Below are 20716 nucleotides of genomic sequence, written 5' to 3'. Positions count from 1 at the left end.
CTATTTCAACTTGTTTTTTACAAACAGTCAAATTCATGGCTATAGCACCAGAACAGCCAACAATTATCGCGTGCATCATTGCCGAACTAATCTAAAAAAAATCCACAGTGTTTTACCAAGGTCCAAAGATCTGGAATTCCCTTCTTGTTACTATCACTTCTCTGTCAAATTTTCCCAACTAGAAGAAAAACTGCTAGAGTTTTTAGTAAAATAATTACTGAATTTGCAAAGCCGCACACTTGTAGCACTATCTACGTGAGCATATTGTTACGTACGAGGTGGCCTCAACTATAAGCCTGGTGGTTTCTAGAGGTCACCTCGCCATACATTAAACTATAGATAAATTGTAAATATATTGGAAAAAAAGGCAAATAAATGTCAATGTCAATGGAAAACATTTGGTCGTCTAGTGTATATTAACTTTGATGTTACCATGGTAACCAATTTCAGACGAACTATCTATGTTCCAACATGAGTATCGATATTTTTCAAACCACAGTATCGATTATATATCGAATATCACGTATCAATATGGTCGACCCCTCATTATCCTTAAGGATGGTGCTTCCTAATACAGAAGTATTTTTGTGCTGTTTAGGACTACGCGAGAAAAGCAGATCTTTGTAAGGGCTATTGGACTGGGGGTAGACATGCATTTTTCTTCTGCAGAGATAATTAAGCAACAATTATTACAAAAAGCTATAAAATACATAACAACATGTGTAAATTTTTCCAGAATTGAAGCTTAATTATGTCAACTAAGATTCCCGAATAGTCGGCAAACCATGCAAAAATTTTTCTCATTGCTAGGCAACATCTCATTAACTAGGCAACATCCTTAACCGGAAACCCACCCATACTGACCGCTATTTGTCTTTTTCATCGCACCATCCCAGTACGCACAAGCGAGCTCTGGTTAAATCTTTGATGGATCGCGCCGCAAAAATTCCCACAACAAAATCCGACCAAATTAAGGAAAAACAACGAGTATTATCGACACTGCAGTCCAATGGATACCCCAAGCGCTTCATTCTGGATGCCAGCAATTTTAAACCATCGTTGAAAGATACAACCCCCCTTGCAGAATGTGTACGGGGGTATAGCACAATTCCATACGTTAGCGGAACCTCTGAGCCAATTAAGAGAGTTCTGGAAAACCATGGCATCAAAGTGGCATTTAAACCCTATCAGACAATTAGCAAGATGTTTCCAAAACCGGAAGACCAAATGGATAAAGAAGATACTCGTGATCCCGTTTACGACATTCCATGTGCTAATTGCAGCAAGAGTTACGTTGGCGAAACGCAGAGAAAATTCATACGCAAGAAAAAGCGAACACCAAAAGGCTGTCGCACGGCGACAAGGCGAAAAATCAGCACTTGCAGACCACGTGATAAAAACAAATCACGACATCGCGTGGGATGAGGCCACAATTCTCAGGACTAGCAATAATTGGTACCAAAGAAAGATTCTCGCAGCCTGGGAGATTAATTGCGCCAAAGACCCACTCAATCGAGCCGACGGGGCGTTACTCCCCAAGGAGTATTTACATCTGACTCTCGCTAACAAGAAAAAAATGACACATATCCTGAAATTAATCAGCGTCTTGTTTATAACTGTGCTTCTGCATAATTTTTCTTTCACTTCCCCTGAAGAAGGTCCGTGATCGCGACCGAAACGTCGGGGACATTTTTATTGTAAATAATTTCAGAACGCTCTTAATCCACCAGTGTAACTTTATTTGTATTTCCAAATAATTTTTAACGTACCCACCTGGTGACAAACCCAGCTTCAATATCCTTAAGAAAGCTGAGTGTCTTGGCCCATTCCGAGATACACAGAACGTATGCGCAGCCGCAAAAAGAGACAAAATCAAATTCTTAAAATCTCAATGCAAATGTAGAATGGAAAACTTTTGGATCGCTGACTAGACTTTGTTTTAAGGCTCAGTGATTAAACAAGTTCACAAATTGAATTCCTTCCATTGTTGTGCCTGGATAACTGCCCTATTGTTGTGTTAGTCAAAAGAATTCGAACAATTGTTGAACCATTCATATGAGCTTTTTCTATAAAAATAGGTTTTTGGTATGTGTTAGCAAATTCAGGGTATTGTTTCGTCTTTCATATTTTTATACAGCAGAAAGAAATTCATTAAAAGCACGATGTTCGGAGGCAATGCATGTTAAAACGATTTGCTTCACAGGCCGTTGCGGTTTGTCCCACATCTTTTCCACGACCAAGTCTTGTCGAGAACGATTACTGTGATTTTTGCGGGGTAACTAACAAAAAGTATTTTGTTGTCGAGGAGCATGCTATAGCATTTTTGTATAACTAGTACAAACATATTTCGCTCTTAGTGCTTCAGCTGTTAGTTATCATTGGTGAATAATATCGCGGAGTATAGGCTATTAAAGGTATCGCCTGTTTATAACTCAGAAAGCTATAAAACAATTAACATACACAAACTATTCAACCGGCATTTTTAAAGAGCACGGACTAGTTAAGTCAGCGTCATTAATTTCGAACAGCAATATAAACTTTGAAAGGATTAAATGTTTTCGGCTTTTAACAATGCCACATAGCATTGTCCAAAGTCGCTTTGTGGAGGTGGCAATTAGGTTTTCTTTTTAAGCTGAAAACAAAGTCAGGCTTTGCTCAGTAGAAAAATTACGTCATCTATTTTGAACCCGCTTTTGGGGTTACCGCTGTGAAATGTAAACTTATTCCAATTGTTAGCAAGTTTCCAGCAGAAAGATAGGATATTTCTCAAAAGCAAAAAGCCACGTTTTGTTGCCAAAAGGCAAGTCATAATTTAAAGTTTTTCATTAATTCCAATCTTTAGTCTGAAGCAGCAATATTGACAACAACAATAACAACCTTTTCACGTTTTGTATGGCATTGTTTGTATTTTCTTGAAGTTCCGCGTTATTGTCCAGGTTCACTGTGTCTGGGTTTGTTAAGGAAAATTTTCTTGAGATAGGTACAGTTTTAAGAGCGACCAAAATAAAAATTCAAACAAAAATACATTAATCTCACTTTGCAAAATACTGGATAATATACAACTGGCCTAAGGTGTTTCAGCCATCGTGACTGTTCATGTTACTCCACTGAAAGGCATCAATTGTGCCGTACTGGTGCTAGAAAAAAAAAATGTGACTGCGGGAGAACAAGGGTTGCGCAGAAGAATAAAAATTACTTTGTGTGTTAAGTTTTATAAAGTTTCTGAAAAAATATACTAATGTACTCACAGTTTTCCACTGAACACTATAAGCGGTCCACCGCTGTTCGTCTATCCACTCTCGTGCAGAAAATGACGCCTGATGCACACAGATTCTCGTTAACGACTATTTAAGTCTTTGTGCCCTCTTTAATTGGCCGTAAACCACAGGGAGATAACAGAAATCAACCAATCAAATTATAGAAAAGATTTTGATTGGTCTATGGTATACTTCATTCTATAGTACACATCGCTATTTCTTTTGAAATTCAAAAATAATCATTGTGACAAAGTGATTCAGAACAATCAACCTGTCAAATTGAATTAACTTTTCTTGAATATTGAAAAGTAATACTAAAATCTTTGACTCCATTAAAATATTACTTGGTTCTTTGCTATGGTTTGTTGAGTTCCTTCTAATCGTACAAAAACTGAAAGCTTTGACCTCGGGGATGCCCTAAAAGATTTCACTAAACTATTTTGTCGTTTGATTAGGAAATATAGCAGTTGAATAACAACTGAAACAGTTCAGTGAGTTAAGTTTATTGTTCAGGCCCCGGTTGTTTAAAGAGCGGATAACCGGCTATGAAGTGGATAAATAGACCTTTATCACTCGGCGGCCATGTTGAGTCTCGGGAGAATAAAAAGCTTTGTTTTCACACTGCAAGCCTCGGTCAGACGCGAAATCAGTGCGAGGCTTGCCGTGCAAAAGCAAAGCTTGTTAGTCTCCCGAGAATCAACATGACCGGCGAGTGATAAAGGTCTATCGCTATCCAGCGGTTAAAATGTCCTCCAACCAATACATCCACTGGATGGCGACTTATCTGCTCTTTGTACAACTGGGTCCTGAGGTCACGACTGCGTCTAACGAAGTACCTACCGCGTCTTCTGTCATTTAATAAATAAATTGGATTACTGGAGTATTTTAAAATTCTTTAATTGCCCATGTTACCTTGGAGTCTTGCCACGTAGGCTTTTTGAGAACGTTAATAGTTATCAGAAAATATCGGAAAACAGTACATAACCGTGCCACAAAGTTTTGGTCCGTTTTTGTCCCTCGTTTCTCCAACATTCATTACATCAAATTCAGTTAAAAGCTCAAGAAGATTACATTAATAAACATTTATTGCCAGTTCATACCTTTGCCACTAATTACATCAACACCTAAAAGGTGTCTTTTTGTCACTCAAAAATAATGCGCCTCTTTTTCGCTGTTTGGGAGTGTCTTGTAACCTGCGCAGTGATATTAAGTGAAATTTGCATGGTTGGTCATGAAAGGAATCGGTCATAAAATTTATTCCTTTTAATTTTTGAGTAAAAATAAATTAACAGTTACTTCACATTTTATAAACGATGCCAACGCTTCTTATCTTAAGCTTTTTCCACATGCTGGTTGTTTTTTTTTTTTGTGACATGTGCTGCATCGCAGTTTTGGATGGCGCACTGTAGACAATAAAGTTCTTAAAAATTGATGGTTTGCATGTGACGTCATGGCGGTCATGTTGGTCCACAGTAACCTCTAGGAGTTAACTTCCATTAGTTTTATGCAAACTGTGGGAGCAAAGTTTCTTTTGTTTTGTACACCAGCATGGCGGCAATGCAAACCATCTATAGATTTTTTGTGCTAATCAGTTAAATTCGAGTGCATCGTTTGAAGTGAGAAATGAAAATGGAATCATAGGATCATTTCGCCTACACGCACACTCAAAGAAACCTGAGCATTTCGTTCGAGAAAGTGTGTGTACGAGATAGCCAGCTGTAAACTGTAAACAAGTATGCCAGTATGCAACGGAAAAGGGATTCTGTTTGAGATCGAGGGGAGGGATTGTACTGTACGTATCGGTGTTTCAAAACAAAGAGCGGCTTGCTCAAGTCTAAAACTCTTGCTTAATTATACCTTATTAGACGTGAGGGGAAAAATGGCACCCTCAATTTTAAACTAAAAGGACCTGTTGTTGCTTTTAGTTTAAATTACACTTTTAAAGATATAATTAAGCTGTTCTTGCATCATTGCACCACCCGCGTGAACCAGAATACTGCACAAGTACAAGGAAACAATGTACCCAAATTATCCAGTGCCAGCAGTTCACACAAATGAGAGTGCATTCAACAACTTTTGTCTCGATATGTAAACACAATTCGTCCTAATCGGCAGCACATATTACCGAGCTTATAAAGATCCGACGACGGCGGGTGTCTGCGACGGCAAGCGGAAGTGAAATTATTGCCGGAATTACTTCCGGCTGACGTTGTTGTGAAATTTCCCGCCGTAGCGGCCTTGTCTGTCGCGTGAAGTAGACCATTTTGCCGTTTCGTCTAAAACGTGAGTAAACTTTATAAAAGTAACACAACTTAAACTTATTTTAAGCTAAATGCGTTAGAAATTTTGTCAGTTTATTCTTATTAGAGGATGTCTGTGAAATATCAGAGCAAAAAAACGAAAGATTTATGCAAGAAAATTTTAACATTCATCCGTTTGCTTTTCTCTGAACAGTTCGCCATCGACTCCTTCATCTGCTTGGCAAAGAAACCAATCCAGTAAGTTTATAGCGTTCTTATTTCTTGGTTTATTTCTATAAAAAAAATATTGTAGAGTTGCTTCGGTATAATATTGAGGCTCACTAGATGATTCCACTCGTCTTTTCTCGAGTGAAACAACCAGGCTTATCTTTGGAAATAATAATGAAGAGTTTTCAGTAACGCTTTTTCAGACAAAAATAACATCGTTGATTAGGTGTGAAACATTTGCTGCTAGAAATTAATTGCGAAAAATACATTTATCATGACAAGTTTATGCCTGGATTATGCCGCGTTGTATTCTTATATAAACCAACAAGACTCCTCTGATTTGCTCTGGAGAGTTCTGAAATGAACTTGTAAACATTTCCTAGTGGTTGAAATATAATTAAGTTAGCAGACTCAAAAATATTTCGATAAAAGAATGCACATAAGAGCCTAATCTTAAATTTCCGCTTAAACCTCTTTACATAAGTGCCAGTTTTAACCTAAAATTTGAAACTGGTAATCATTTTACAACTTACATAATCAGAATTACCTTCTGGACTGAGTGATCTTCAGGCTAGGCATCATAATACTATGGTAGGCGGAATGGTGCAAAATTCAAGGAATCAAAATCGCGTCCAACATCAACAACCAATCTGCAGTTCAACATTTTCTTTCTAGATCAACAATAAAATCCATCCAACTTCAACGGCAAATACCATAACCAACAACGAAAGTAAGTCAACACCAACAACAATTCCTCTCGTCTTCAACAACGAATCACCTTCTAAACCAACATCGAACAGAGTCTCAACTTCAACAACACAAAATTCGTTCAACAATTTGGGGACGAGCGACTGGCTATGGTCGGGGGAGGTTGGGACCGAAAAAATCCATCGCTGGGAAATAGAAGATGGCGGCCGGCGGAGCTAGCGCTGCTAGCCATAGTATCGGATGGGACTTGTTTTTTATAGATTTGGAACAGCTAGTCTTAGATTATGAGCAATTGAAAGCGTCAAACTTTACTACAAACTATTCCTTAGACGAAACTCTTCTGGAAAGGTTTGAAAATGCTGTCCAAGCTTTACGAAACGTGCTTCCTCATGCATGTCCATCATTCACATTCAGTTGCTGCTATATTGTCAGAAATTGCACACAATCTCCAGCTAATGTACTGGGACTGTATTCGTCATGGTGATTTTCCTTGTCGCTCGAGATGCTCTCAAGTAGCAGTTTTATCATTTAATTTACCAGAAAGTGTTAAAACCGGGCATCCAGGAAGACCCAAGTTTGATATACATGAGGAAACTCTAATTGAGCTGAGGTCACTGGGCTTTAACTGGAATGAAATTGCTCGAATGTTATTGGTATCACGCTAGACAATTCAACGCAGAGTGGCTGAGTTTGGACGAGAGCATTTGTCAAAATTTGACGAAATTAGTGATGATGAGGTGGACCAAAAAGTTAGGAACTTTATGCAAGAACATGGTTGCTTTGTTGGATCATCCATGATTCGTGGATATTTTCGCTCTCAGGGAATCAGAATCCAGCGAGATCGCATTCGTAAGAGTGTAGCAAGAATTGATCCAAGAAATGCAAGAATTCGATGGGCCATTACCATCTCTCGACGTGCATACTGTGTGCCTGGCCAAAACAGCTTGTGGCACCTAGATGGCCATCATTCTCTGGTATCTTGGGGATTTGTTATACATGGAGCTATTGATGGCTATTCACATTTAATCACTTATCTTCACTGCTCAAGCAATAATCTCAGTGAGACAGTGAAAGAATTGTTCGTAGATGCCATCCAGTCATTTGGCGTTCCGTCAAGGGTCCGGACAGATCAAGGTGGGGAAAATGTTAGTGTCTGGCAAGAAATGGAACAAAGAAGAGACCCAAACAGGGGAAGCTACTTGGCAGGCACATCAACCCACAACCAGAGAATCGAACGGCTCTGGCGGGATGTCTTTCGTTGTGTGGCCCACATTTTTTACTACACATTCCAGGTAATGGAAGAGAATGGTTTATTGAATATGGATAACCCAATTCATAAATCTGCTCTGCATTATGTGTTTCTACCCCGTATAAACAGAGCTATTACAAGTTTTAAAACAGCATGGAATAACCATCCTCGTAGAACTGAGCACAACTGGAGCCCACAGAGAATCTGGTCCAATGGTATGGTTGATATCAGAAACCGTACTTTGACTGCGGTAGCAGAAATCGCTGAGGCAAAGCCAGCTGTTGATGATTTAGAGTGGTATGGATTTGATCCAGCTGCACCTACACCAATGGATGAAGAATTACCCACAGTGGAAGTTGATGATGCCACTCTATTTTCAGATCGTATCTTAGACCAGCTATGTACTATGGTTAATCCACTACAAGAATCAAATCGTTATGGAATTGATATATACACACATTGCCTTACTACTCTTCAAGGTCTAGTTACTAATGAGTAATGTACACAGAGAAAGACTGAACATTTGGGGGTCAGAAATTCCAGTATGGGCCCTGCCAAGCAAAAGGGACCTTTCACTGGATGTAAACTTTCAGCAACATTATTTATCAAAATTTTGCATGACATCCTGGGGATTTGTTCATCTGAATAATCAAATTTTGTGAAGGACTTTTACACTATTTGGTCGGAATAATGAATGTCTGTAATTAGGTCCATTCTCAATTGGCAGGGTTTATATTTAATCTTAGGTACATGACCAAACAAAGCTTATCCTGTGGTTGACCACTACAGTAAAAACCTGCCAACAAGAATCTAGAATTTTAGCCTAGAAAGGTTCTTATAGTATTGGTTTTTACAGGGAAATGAGGGATCAAAATCAACAATTTTAGCCTAAAAAGGTTCTGATATCTAGGTTGTTATCTGCGGGTTTTAATGTCTTTTTGGCAATATACAGTACAGTACTAGTACAGGACCTCCTCCCCTTCCCTCAGAGATGTTGGGTAGTGGGGTTGTATCTTGGCAATCTGTGTACAACAGCCCCCCTCTCATTTGCCCCTCCTCGCCCATACTGCCTTCATTGTGCTTGGATTCAGAGAATAATGGACCATAGAAAGGAAGCTACTAATTGAACAGTACATGTTGGTAAATTTCTCACATGTTTATTACCTACTTGTTACAGCTGTTCATGGACTACAGACCAACAGTAAACAGATTGCTTTGGGTTTCCAAAGCATTGTAGGCATGCTAACAGAATTTGAACAAATGCATACATGTAATGCTTGAATATGAAAATATTATTTTACTTAACTCTCTGGATTGGAGTGCAGGTATCAGAACCATGAAACTCTACTAAATCAAAATAGCACTATTTCTATTCTGTGCTTTTGTTAGCTGTAAATATTTAAGAGTATTTCATGTGTCTAATGTCTGCACTCTAGCTTCTAAATGCTTTCCTGAGTGTTCTGTTGTGTTTACAAATACGCTTTAACTAAAATCACATTGTTTGTTTTGTACTAAACAGTTGTGTTCAACTCAACATGAAAATTGTACAAGAGAGTCCACAATATGCCCACAAACTCTGATTCCCACTTAAGTTTTTCTTGGACTCCTGAATTCTAAAATAGCTAAGAATTCCTGAATATCTAAAGTTGGATTTTAACATCCCGAATCTTGTCTCACCAGAAGCTTATATGTTGTAAAGTGGAGTAGGAATTAAGTAAAATCCCACATTTTACATTCCTTAAACCTATTGTGTACCCTCCAAGAACTTACAATTTTCATAATGTCAATTTAGCAAATGTATCTTCGAATGTATCTTATTCTGTTTCTTAGTTTAAAATTTCAACCTTTGTCTTGTAAAATAAATGTTGCTCTGATTTTAATTAATTCAACTATTGAATTACAGGGGAAGGTCCCCATGGTTGCACTCCAAAATGATTGGGAGGTGCAAATTTGTGGTAAATAAATTATAATCCCCCAAATTCCCCCAGGCTTGAAGGAAAACCTGAAAAATCTCATCACCAAAAGATTTAGATGAAAAAAATATCACAATCAAAATTGGATCTGCAAAAAGTCAATGATAGATTAAGGGGGAAACAAAGATGACCCAAGTGAAAGATATTAAGTGTTCCTTGTGCAAAAGAGAATTCAAGTGGAAAGCGGCAGGGATATTTTTACTGTAGAACTTTCCCCTGGACTTTTGTGTAGCCTATATGTTTGAGTGGTCATTGAGTCATCGGTGATTGCAAACAGTGCGATGCAAATAAATCAGAAAATAATAGTTATTTTAATATCTGCCTCTTTTCTTACACAATGCCCCTGTCAAATATCTATTTCTTTACGTATTGAAGCACTCGTTTACTGCCAATTCTCCATTGTTTTCAATAAAAAAACAAATTTCCTTGTAAAATAAAACTACTCCAGAGAATTCACAGCAAAAATTTCCTACCCCAGACCCTTAAAAAACATGGCAGATTCCAAATCCCCCAATGTATCACACCTCCTGTGGTTTCAAACCTGGTGTACCCCTTTCGGGGGAAGGTCCACCATGACCCTGACAATGAATATGTCAAAGGGTTACTTGAAATGTAAATGCTGAAAAGAACTTTACTTGGGGATTCTTGCATATACTGCAGTCATTCTATTTAAAGTGTAAAGAATGATTAGCAAAAGTTCAACAGTTATTACGCAGAATACATCCTCAAGAGCATTTTTTTTTTTTAAATGAGGAAATGCCAGCAGATTACTAAATTTTCAAAGCTACATTACGAGGGGGGGTACACAGAACATGTCAACTGCTGTGATAAATCAGATAAATGCAATGAATGGGGAACACAAAAATACTTGTGAAGCAGGAAAATGACTGAAGTTGACAATAGTACTGGTAGTAGCCAAGGGAATCTATACTGTTGAGCAGGGATATAGCCAACCAGATAAACTGTGTTACATGTAATATAGCAGCAACTGAATGTGAATGATGGACATGCATGAGGAAGCACGTTTCGTAAAGCTTGGACAGCATTTTCAAACCTTTCCAGAAGAGTTTCGTCTAAGGAATAGTTTGTAGTAAAGTTTGACGCTTTCAATTGCTCATAATCTAAGACTAGCTGTTCCAAATCTATAAAAAACAAGTCCCATCCGATACTATGGCTAGCAGCGCTAGCTCCGCCGGCCGCCATCTTCTATTTCCCAGCGATGGATTTTTTCGGTCCCAACCTCCCCCGACCATAGCCAGTCGCTCGTCCCCAAATTGTTGAACGAATTTTGTGTTGTTGAAGTTGAGACTCTGTTCGATGTTGGTTTTGAAGGTGATTCGTTGTTGAAGACGAGAGGAATTGTTGTTGGTGTTGACTTACTTTCGTTGTTGGTTATGGTATTTGCCGTTGAAGTTGGACGGATTTTATTGTTGATCTAGAAAGAAAATGTTGAACTGCAGATTGGTTGTTGATGTTGGACGCGATTTTGATTCCTTGAATTTTGCACCATTCCGCTTTCCATATAATACTGTATTATTGTGTTCTTTTAAGAGTATTTAAAAATAGTTTACCTTTATTTTATTGATATTTCATCGGTTTTAAAGCATAGAGAGAAATAGAATGACCTGAAATACGGTCGAACCTTCCCCGTTCACGTTCTTTATCGCCACAATTTTTCTGTTTTTTTGTTGTAATACAAGGTTGAGAGAGTCATCACCCGTCATGCATGTACATACATGCTATTTACAAGATAAGAGAGTTTTTTCCTACAAGGGATTCAACCTGATTAAAGTCTATTTAAGTGTGAAGTATAGTACATGTGTATGTTGTTATCAATTGTCTCAATGCTAAGCTATCTCGGGAGATACTTCCGGTAGCTCCGGCTGTGAGATTTTAATACGGCGTCCGCTGTAATAATCATGGGCCAATATGTTACAGCGACACAGTTGCAATTTCCGCCCGTGAGAGATACAGCAGATTCTGTGTTAAGTGGTCGCCGACGGGAGGTTAAAAACAATTGAAAATTTTAAACAATCATCTCGAAAAGTGGTCGCTTACGAGAGGTGGTCGCCTACGAGAGGTTCCATCTATAGTGACTTGACTTGAAAACTTTTGGTAGTTTGGAAAAGTGGTCGCTAACGAGAGGTGGTCGCAAAGGGAGGTTCGACTGTATATGGTTTATATTTGTTTAGGTTGCAGTCATTTAGACATGATTAATATGTCTATTTCATATAAACAATGGACAGTTCCAATTTTCGCCCAGCAACGAACTAAAAAATATTTTTTTCTCAAGAAAATAAGAAACGACATAGCCTAATTTCACAGTAAACACCACTAAGAACCTTCTGAGGCTAACATGGACAACTGCAGGTTCTTGAATGGGTTTTAACTGTATTTTTAAAACCTGCATGTTTTATTTTCTCAAAATGTAGATCTAACATGGAGAGAACAGAAGATTACGACCACTCTCTCTGTCAAGAAATTCTGGCTCGAGAACCCTTCAAAGCTAAAAAGGGAGCATTGAAAGAGGACAAATTTGGGATCAGATTGCCAATAATCTTAACTCATTGGAACTTCCACGATTTAAAGTTACCAAGCGCTCAGTGAGAGAGCGTTACACGCTACTCATTGAAAAAGTAAAGAAAAAGTTAAAAGAAGAGGAGAAAGCCAGCGGTATCGAGACCAACATGAGTGATGTTGAGAAACTTTAGAGGAAATACTGAAAAAGGAAGCTGATGCTAACAACACAATGGAAAACAGCAGATAATGCTAAAGCTGTGGAGATGTAGAATAGGGCAATGGAAAGCATGCGTTCAATACTGAAAAGACCTCTATTATTATTAAATTTTTCATATCTGCAGTTCATGTGATCCAGAAAAAAGTCAATTGAACCAACAAACAACCGATAATTGTTACACAAAAACCAGAAAAGTCAAGAAGGACTACAGAAACTGCTGTTGGAAAGAAAAGAAAAAGGAGAAAGGAAGCCGAAGAAGATCGTGAAATGATAAAAAAGCTGGCCACCGAAGGAAGTGCAGTCAGAAATGAGAGACAAAAAGATGTTTTGGCTCTCTTGAATGAAGGTAAGCTATAGAGAGATGTAGCTTTTGACGCGCTTCATGCTTATCTGCTGCAGATATTTGGTATCGCGTTGACGTGACGTTAGTGCAAGTTGATAATTTCTCTTTTTTTTGTTATTTCAGAACTTGGTAAAATGCACGGTAGTTCTGCGATAAATGAAATAAAATTCAGATGTGGAATTTGTTCAACGCCTCATGTCATTAGTGGTGTAGGAAGGACTATACAAAGAAAAATTAAATACTTCAGAAATGGTAAGGAGTATACATCGTATTTGTATAATTGACCAAATGAAAAACTGATCATCCATGTCCTTCTCTTTGCCAGTGTAATCTGATTCTCCTTTTCCCTTTTCATCTCTTTTCTATTGTAATATTAATGATAACAAAAAAATTACATATAATTTACTTTAATTTTGATGTATAGCCTTATCTAAATCTGCGTTATTATGTAAAGTTAAGTTTTCCGTTTTCCAGCGTGTTTGTAATTTACTGTAATTTTTTTCCCGTTATGTTCTCGTGCTCGTCTTGTCCCGCCTCGACTAGCTTTGTGGCTATTTGCGGGACAAGCCCTTTATATAATCTGAATCTGTAAAATAAATTGTTGTTGTTGTTGTTGTTGTTGTGTCAGTAGTCTGGAAGTTTTACAAATAAACTGGCAGTTCGTCTTTCAAAAGCTGAAATGTGCTGTCCTGCATTGTGCTGAATGCAGGACAGAAAGATTGCGCCATAGTTTTTTCCCAAGCACTATTTTAGCTTTCAACGATCTTTAGATTTTTAGACTTTATACCCAATTTTTAACTTGCATAAGTATGAATTTATTTGTAATTTTGATATGAAACTTATTGTACCCCAGTCCCTCATTGATTGATTAACAGTATGTAATTCTTATAGTTGTACAATTGTAGCCACATTGTAATTCAGATTAACTGCGATGATGATGGAATTAAACTTCTTTATTATTATTATTATTATTATTATTATTATTATTACATGATTTTGAAATATCAATATAACGGAAACTGCTTATAGTGATTAATCAGTCATTTTTAACCCTAAAGCACAACAAGACCAGTAGATGTACCATCTAGCATATGATTATATTTGGGGGCTCAGTTTTGAAACGATTGTTTTATTTAATGGGCAAATCTTGTGGAAAACGTTTTGACATGGTCAAGCTTTCCTACCGCTGACATTCGTTAAGTCGGTTTGTTTGATTTGTCAAGTTCATGTTAAATTTCAGGGCTTCCGGAGATGGGAGCCGGGGACGCAGTTGGGTGGCCTAAATTTAACGCGTTGTACAAAGCGAGGATAATGATTGATGATGATTTATCGACCCTAATTAGGTGTCAAAAAATCAGTTCATGTCTATAATTTTTCAGCTCATCTTGATAAATGCATCAAGAGCAGAATTGAAGCTCTAGGATGTGGCCAAAAGAAGATGTCAGACATTTTTACCCGTGTCCAAAGACAAAGAGTTGAGACCTCAGTTCAACATGATGACTGAGTGGACGATTTTGAGGGTGCAGACGCCGTTGTCTCAGAAAAGTAAATAAATGCAGTTTTCAAGCATATGACGTATTCTAGATTTTAAATACACGGAATGTTTACGGTGGCAATGTCCATAAAGTTGCAGTTCAAAATGCCGTTTGCAGTACATTAACTAGTTGTATTTGAAATAAACGTTTTTGTTTTTAAATCAGCCAACATTGAATAAGCAAACACTGTTTTTATTATTCCATACGATATCGTGGTTTTGAGCTCTTAATCTGTCACTCACGACCATTAGCACTCTGTAATTGACAAAGACTTGTGCATTATCGCATTGGTATTAATATCGTAACGAATACGAGTTATTTTTCATTAACAAACAAAACTCTTCGAGGAAATAATTAAATAAATGCAGCTCAAGTAACACCATTGTCTACTCTTCAATTTTTGTAGCGGGTGTAGCGAAGAGGATTCGGCGCTGTGCGGCTTAGATGTTCCAAGTTCCATCCTAGATGCAGATTGTTTTCCAAATAGCCCCCGTTCTGAAAATCAGCCAGAGCCCCATTGTGAAGTAGATCAAATCTTGCTCGAGCTATCTGACCCTAAAGACAATAAGTCCAATAGTGACGAAAGCGAAGACGACAACGAGATTATTTCTTCTCAGATGTGAGTTTTAGTGTTCGTGGTTATTCGTTTCTTTTTAGTTCCTACTTCCTAATCCCTAGTGTTTAATTTTATTTCCGACTTGGCAGTCAATGACAAAAAATCTGAATTTGTGTTATTTATTATTTATTTGTTGCTATTTTCTTAGTTGTGTGGAAAATGCCCACCCTTTAGCTATAAAGCTGAACACATTGCTCAAAGAAGGAAAAATTCCCGAAGATTGTATGTATTATAAATTCGTAGACAACACTACGTCCTTTGCCATGGTCGATTCAACCTCTGCTTCCACATTCCAGTGGGATGACGAATTATGTGAGTTCTTTGATACCGTCAAGTTCCTTGGAGGAGAAAGGACAAGGAAATTTGTGCGTGGTCCAGGCTTTCATGGAACTGGGAAGGGAGGACTCAAACAATTTACCACGTTTTCTGATTTCAATTTATGTGGGCCTTCAATGAACGCTTCGAGAAGATACCACGCTGGCTACACCACTGGCAGTGATGTTATAAAACCACATTTAGTATCACTTCATTCCTTTACTCGGCAACCAAATGCAGAAGTGGCTAGGTTAATTTATTTTTTTTTTATTTATTTATAAACTTCGCCAGAGGAGAAAAACAACATGAAGAAACCTCTGACAGGAGAGAACTCACAGAACGATAAGTTCCAATAACGAGACTCCTTGCATAAATGAAATTACAGCATAATAATTAAGTATTGACAACTAATTAACAACACATTTTAACTAGTAATACAGGTAATGATCTGCTTTGATGACATTTTATGCAGACACTTTTGAACGCAGAAAAACTGCAAGTTAAACCCGTTGCTCAAGCCAGTGACGGAACTGCACTTAAACCCGGTCTTGAGTTTGACGCTCGACAGAAACTTATTATTGGTCTCGTTTATAAGATAGATTCTAAGTATGTAAAGGAACATCCGCTTCCCGAACCTGAGGAGATAAAAAACAATCTGATAACAAGTGCAGATGTGACTTATCCAACTTCGCTTGACTATGGTGCAACAATGCTTGTTGCTGTTCATTACCTCCGTAAATCTGTAAAAGGGGAAGAAGTTCTTGCGAGTCTGGAAAATGTTGTGAAAACTGTACAGATTTGTGAGATGTGCGTAAAGCATCAAGAGTGCAAGAACAATATTGTAACCAGCGAATCGTCAAAATGCAGCAGCTTTTGTAAAGAGTGCTTTACTCACAAGACACTGTGTGATAACTGTAAAGCTAAAGGTCAAGTGTCACACGTTAACACCTCTGAGAGCGTGTGACTTTTGTCTCGATAAAAAAGTATTAGGGACCTTAAGATTTGAGGACGTCTTCCGTGTAGAACGCGACCGGAAGTTAAGATAAGTCTCTTGCGAGTATTGCGCATGACCATTCTTGGCTGGTCTCTGAACAGAACGCCATGTTTTGATTTTGGCGTCGTGAGTGGAACGTGAGTAGACTTTACCTGAATTTTTCATAAAATTCTACTTTCATTTGCCGATTTTTGTCAATTTTGTCCTTCAGGGCCCAGTTGCTCGAAGCATGGTTAGCGCTAACCCGGGTTAAATGCCATGACAACCTATAGGTTTTAATACCTCTTAACCAATGGTTAGCGTTAACCATGCTTCGAGCAACTCAGCCCAGAACATATCTTCTTACTTTTGGTACGCCTCTCTTTTTTCCACAGGTGCAAAGAAGGGAGAAAAGGCTAACATCGTCATCACTCTGTTCAATGGCCTCGTGCGTATCCGGGATGTCAGAGTAAGGATTTTCCTTCACATGTTTTTCATATTTTTTCACACTTGTTTAAGGGTAGTGATAACGTACTTGACAGAATCGACAACTGTGTGTATTTTAATGTTTCAGGGACTAAAGGCGAATTTTGTTTAATTCAGGGGAAAATTCATTTATGTTCGATTCTCAAACATGACCTAAACAGTTCAAAAACGTTAAGTTTCAGTGACTTCGAAAAAAAAAGGTTTACGAGAATCATTGCCGGTAAGGAGCAACTTTTATGTCACCGAAACTTTATGAAAGCTTTTGCATGGCTTCCCGAAAGTTTTTATCCTACCGTGTCAGCATAACTTACAGTCTTCAATTGCCAATTTGCCTTCAGTTCCATTCTAACCATTTTGCTTGTTGTTATCATAAATTTGTAATTCACCTGCCCTCCACTGACTATGGATTATCCTTTAGTTTAACTGGCTGTATTTATACTCAGAATAATTTGTTCAAAACTTTGTTTACTTTAAAAATTGACCACCATGCTGTCCGAGAAAAAAATGATTTCTTTCATGCTTCATAGACAGGTCCAGCTCTTAGTCTTTATAGTTTTGATCAGAAAAGAGCTCATAAGTGAGAAAAAAACTAGGATCAATTCATGTGAAAAAAAAATTATGGAAATGTAGAGAAATTTACACATCAACCAACCCTGAGACTCTCTTTAAAAAGTGACGGTTTGTATTGAACAAGCTGGTTTTCAGAGGCAGTGAATACATGTTGTAGGGTAAAATGAATCTACGTTAAATGATTTCAACCTAGGTTGATTTGTATTTTTCTTTGTTAAGGTTGGGTAATTTACATCCAAAATAAAGGAAATACAAATCAATCTAGGTTTAAATCATTTTAAACAGAGATTCATTTTAACCTACAACATACACACTTTTTTATTATTATTTTTTTTTGCACAGGCTCAACTTTCCAGGAGTGCAAGTGTGGACTGAAGATCATGATCTCTTTTTATGTAGAGAAGTTTTATCAGTCAATCCATACTCGGCCGAAAAAAATTCCAATGAACGAGGAAGGCTGTGGGAAAGAATCAGTGCCAACTTGAACAGCACATCAGATGTCTACTTTTCTGTCACAAAAAGATCAGTGCGTGACCACATTGCAGTTTTGATAAAAAAATACAAAAAGAAAATGAAAGATGAAGAAAAAGCCAGTGGAATAAACCCTGAACCCACAGAGCTTGACCAAGCACTAGCAGAAATAATTGAGATGGAAGAAGCTGCAGAAACTGAACATCAAGATGATGATGGGAGAAGGAAAGAAAAAGATGAGGCTGACAAGCATAAGGCAGAAAGTATGAGAAAAATGGCTATGGAGAAGTGAGGAGAAACTCAGAAGAGAGCAGTTGAAGAGGGAGAGCAGGATTGTCAGAAGAAGAAGAGGAGAAGTGGGAATGATACAATTGAGTATCTGCGAGAGAAAAGTGAGAGTGACAAAGTACTCAAAGAGGAAGAGATGTCACTCAGGCGTAAACAACAGGAACTGGAGGAAAAAAAGCTCACCTTTTTTTCTAGATCAGCAGAAATCCATGATGCAGTTAATGCAGGAGCAACAGCAGCAGCAACAGTGCAAACTAATAACATCCAAGTGATGATGATGCAACAGTCCCAGGCTTTTATGGCCGTGCTTGATAAACTTACCAACAAACTGGGCTAGAACTAGTGAACAACAAGCATTTTCTGCCCACTAAGTTGTGTTTTAATTGGCTGTGTTTACCAGACAGGCTCTTCTCTTGAATATTAATAGATAAGACCTTGGCTTTCTGAAACTTTATTTCAACCTGTGTACTTGGTATTAGTCTCACCATTTTTCAATGTTAAGGATTATTACATTTTAACTTTATAGCTGGCTTGTATGTTTCAAGTAATAGTTGGATCTTTAATATTTCAATTTTATACATTTTACATATCAAAGTGAAATATTTTTTAGTCTAAAAATAGACTGTCCAGTTGGAGCTGTTATAGACAAAGAACAGAAAAAAAAATGATTTGTTGCTGTTAAGCTGTTGTTGTTGTTATTGTGATAGGAGAAAAAATAGGGTATTAAGCAAAGTATTCTTGTAAAGTGGGGGGATCCAAATTGAAAAACTTGAAAGTGGAATTTCCATATAAACATGTGAGGGCATTCCTGAGTAGCACACAAACTATGTACATTTTTCCTATTTGACTCAGACCTATCTTTAAGTTTTTCTTGAAGTCAAGAAAACAGAAAGAATTCACCACATCCCCAAACAACCATTCACTGAGGTTCGCACTGTGCTCATTGTGGCGTTAAAGTTTTGCATCTGGGGGGTCAAGATTCCATTTCTAAATGGTGCTTGAATGTGTATTCGTAGTGGATAAGCAGGATCCTCATAAATGCATAGTGGCTGGCCTGTTGGTGAGAATGCATAGCGTTGAAGATCATTGTAGAGCACAGAGTCCCGCAGCATCCCTGCATCATGCTTTTTGCCCTCTGAAAAATACGAACAAAGAAACCCCAAAAACATTCATACTACATTCATGATGTGCAATGAACCTCTTGGAAAATTTGAAAAAAAAAATTATTACAGAATTTTCTAATGGTAAAGAGAGTGTTACATACATAATAGAATGTAGTTTTAGCTTGGGAGAGAGGCTATCTAATTTTAAGATTTTTAAATTTTAGATGTAGCACTCTACCCTTTAGTAGGGCAAATAATCCACATTAATTGTGTTTGCTTTATTGGATATTGGTTAAGTTTTAAACTAAACATCCAAAATCCATCTATTTATCCAAAGAGGTTTATTTATTCATTTGTTCCTTTTTAATTAATTAATTAATTAATTAGAATTAATTGGAATATTAAAGGCCAAAGCCAGTGACTTGCATGGTTCAATGTAAATATTCAGATATAATTAAAAATATTTAGATTAAAAGTAACAAAAAGAAAACATATAACGAAATGAACAAACACAGTCAGTTTTCTATATATCATGCAAACAAACAGAATATCAAATGGGGGCATGCGATTAGTGATCATGCAAGGATGTTCACTTGATGGTGGATTAAATGCCACAGCAGCTTAAAGAGCAACAGTGGAAGAGAAGACAACAGATCATAAGTCCAGTTGGTGTGTAAAAAAGGTGTTTCGATTTTTCAGGAGGTATCACTCATTAGCTCCTGCATTTTTTTTAATTCCATTTTTTTCCCAAGGTTTTCAGCTGAGGACTATCCTCTCAAGCAGTCTCAAGGTTAGAAAGAAACTTAGCAAGTGAAAGCTATACTTAAAAACTTACCTACAGGACCGTAAAGATTAGCAACTAATCCATTTGGAGTGACAACTGATTGAAATTTTAGGGCATGAACCCTTTTATGACCATTGTATACCATTGTATACCAGTCTTTGATTGAGGTCTGGTCGACAAATTGGGCGAACTGTTCCATCTACGAAGCCGAAACAGTTGTCCAGCGCTGCTCCTCTATTCGAGACAGCATCAGCATAGATCTGCAATGAATGGGCGTTTAGAACTGTGTGATTCCAATCAGTGATCCGGTGACTGTGGTGCTCAAAGATAAAATCAACAACTTGATTGCTTATCATTGAGATTTCAGGAACCGGTCTACCGAAAGTGCTCATCAAATCGCTGTATCGACATGGGTATGCAAGTCGCTTTAGCAACATGCATAATGCTTCGGTTCCTCCGCAAACTGTCCCCTGTTTGCATGTGACTTTTTCTGGAAATCCAAGGACATTCAGCAGAAGAGGAATATCATTCTTTTGGAAGCAGAATTCTGTCTTGCATTCAGCCTCATCTTGTCTTGTAGGTAGAATTTCTTGTAATCCCATTACGGATATTCTGGATTTTTCGAAGTGTTTACGTCGTAAAGCAACAGAAATTCGTCTTCCGTGATCGAACCCTCGCAAAAGGTCAACAGAAGCAGGTCTCGCGCGTTCCTAAAAGTCGGCATGATAGAGTAAAAAAACTTAAGAGCTTAATTCTCGGATGAATAGAAGTTTCACGTCTCGTTGTTTACGCGGTACTTCTTAAGTCAAAGTTCCCGCGTCTAGAACGTCGCGCTCTCCC

At 37.8% G+C, this 20716-nt stretch overlaps 3 pseudogenes across 2 annotated transcripts in view; 2 read left to right on the top strand and 1 right to left on the bottom strand.

Annotated features, from left to right (window-relative positions):
* Positions 1 to 6329: 6329 nt before the first annotated feature.
* LOC146453635 (uncharacterized) lies at positions 6330 to 8240 on the top strand (annotated as a pseudogene).
* Positions 8241 to 16291: 8051 nt separating this feature from the next.
* On the top strand, positions 16292 to 18671 carry LOC146453634 (uncharacterized; annotated as a pseudogene). Its single transcript, XR_014859463.1, has 3 exons — positions 16292 to 16332; positions 16570 to 16643; positions 17573 to 18671. The product of XR_014859463.1 is annotated as an uncharacterized LOC146453634 (transcript).
* The window catches only part of LOC146453633 (uncharacterized), a 4035-nt pseudogene continuing 61 nt past the window's right edge, over positions 16743 to 20716 (bottom strand). Inside the window, exons 1-2 of the transcript XR_014859462.1 lie at positions 19928 to 20716; positions 16743 to 19124 (exon numbers count right to left, since the gene is read on the bottom strand). The exon at positions 19928 to 20716 is cut by the window's right edge and continues 61 nt beyond it. The product of XR_014859462.1 is annotated as an uncharacterized LOC146453633 (transcript). The remainder of the gene's footprint in view (positions 19125 to 19927) is intronic.

Source organism: Pavona decussata, unplaced genomic scaffold, assembly GCF_977016875.1.
Source record: "Pavona decussata unplaced genomic scaffold, jaPavDecu1.1 SCAFFOLD_327, whole genome shotgun sequence".
Taxonomy (NCBI): Eukaryota; Metazoa; Cnidaria; class Anthozoa; order Scleractinia; family Agariciidae; genus Pavona; species Pavona decussata.
The sequence above is the reverse complement of the archived record's forward strand: the minus strand, read 5'-3'. Positions and strand labels throughout refer to the sequence as shown.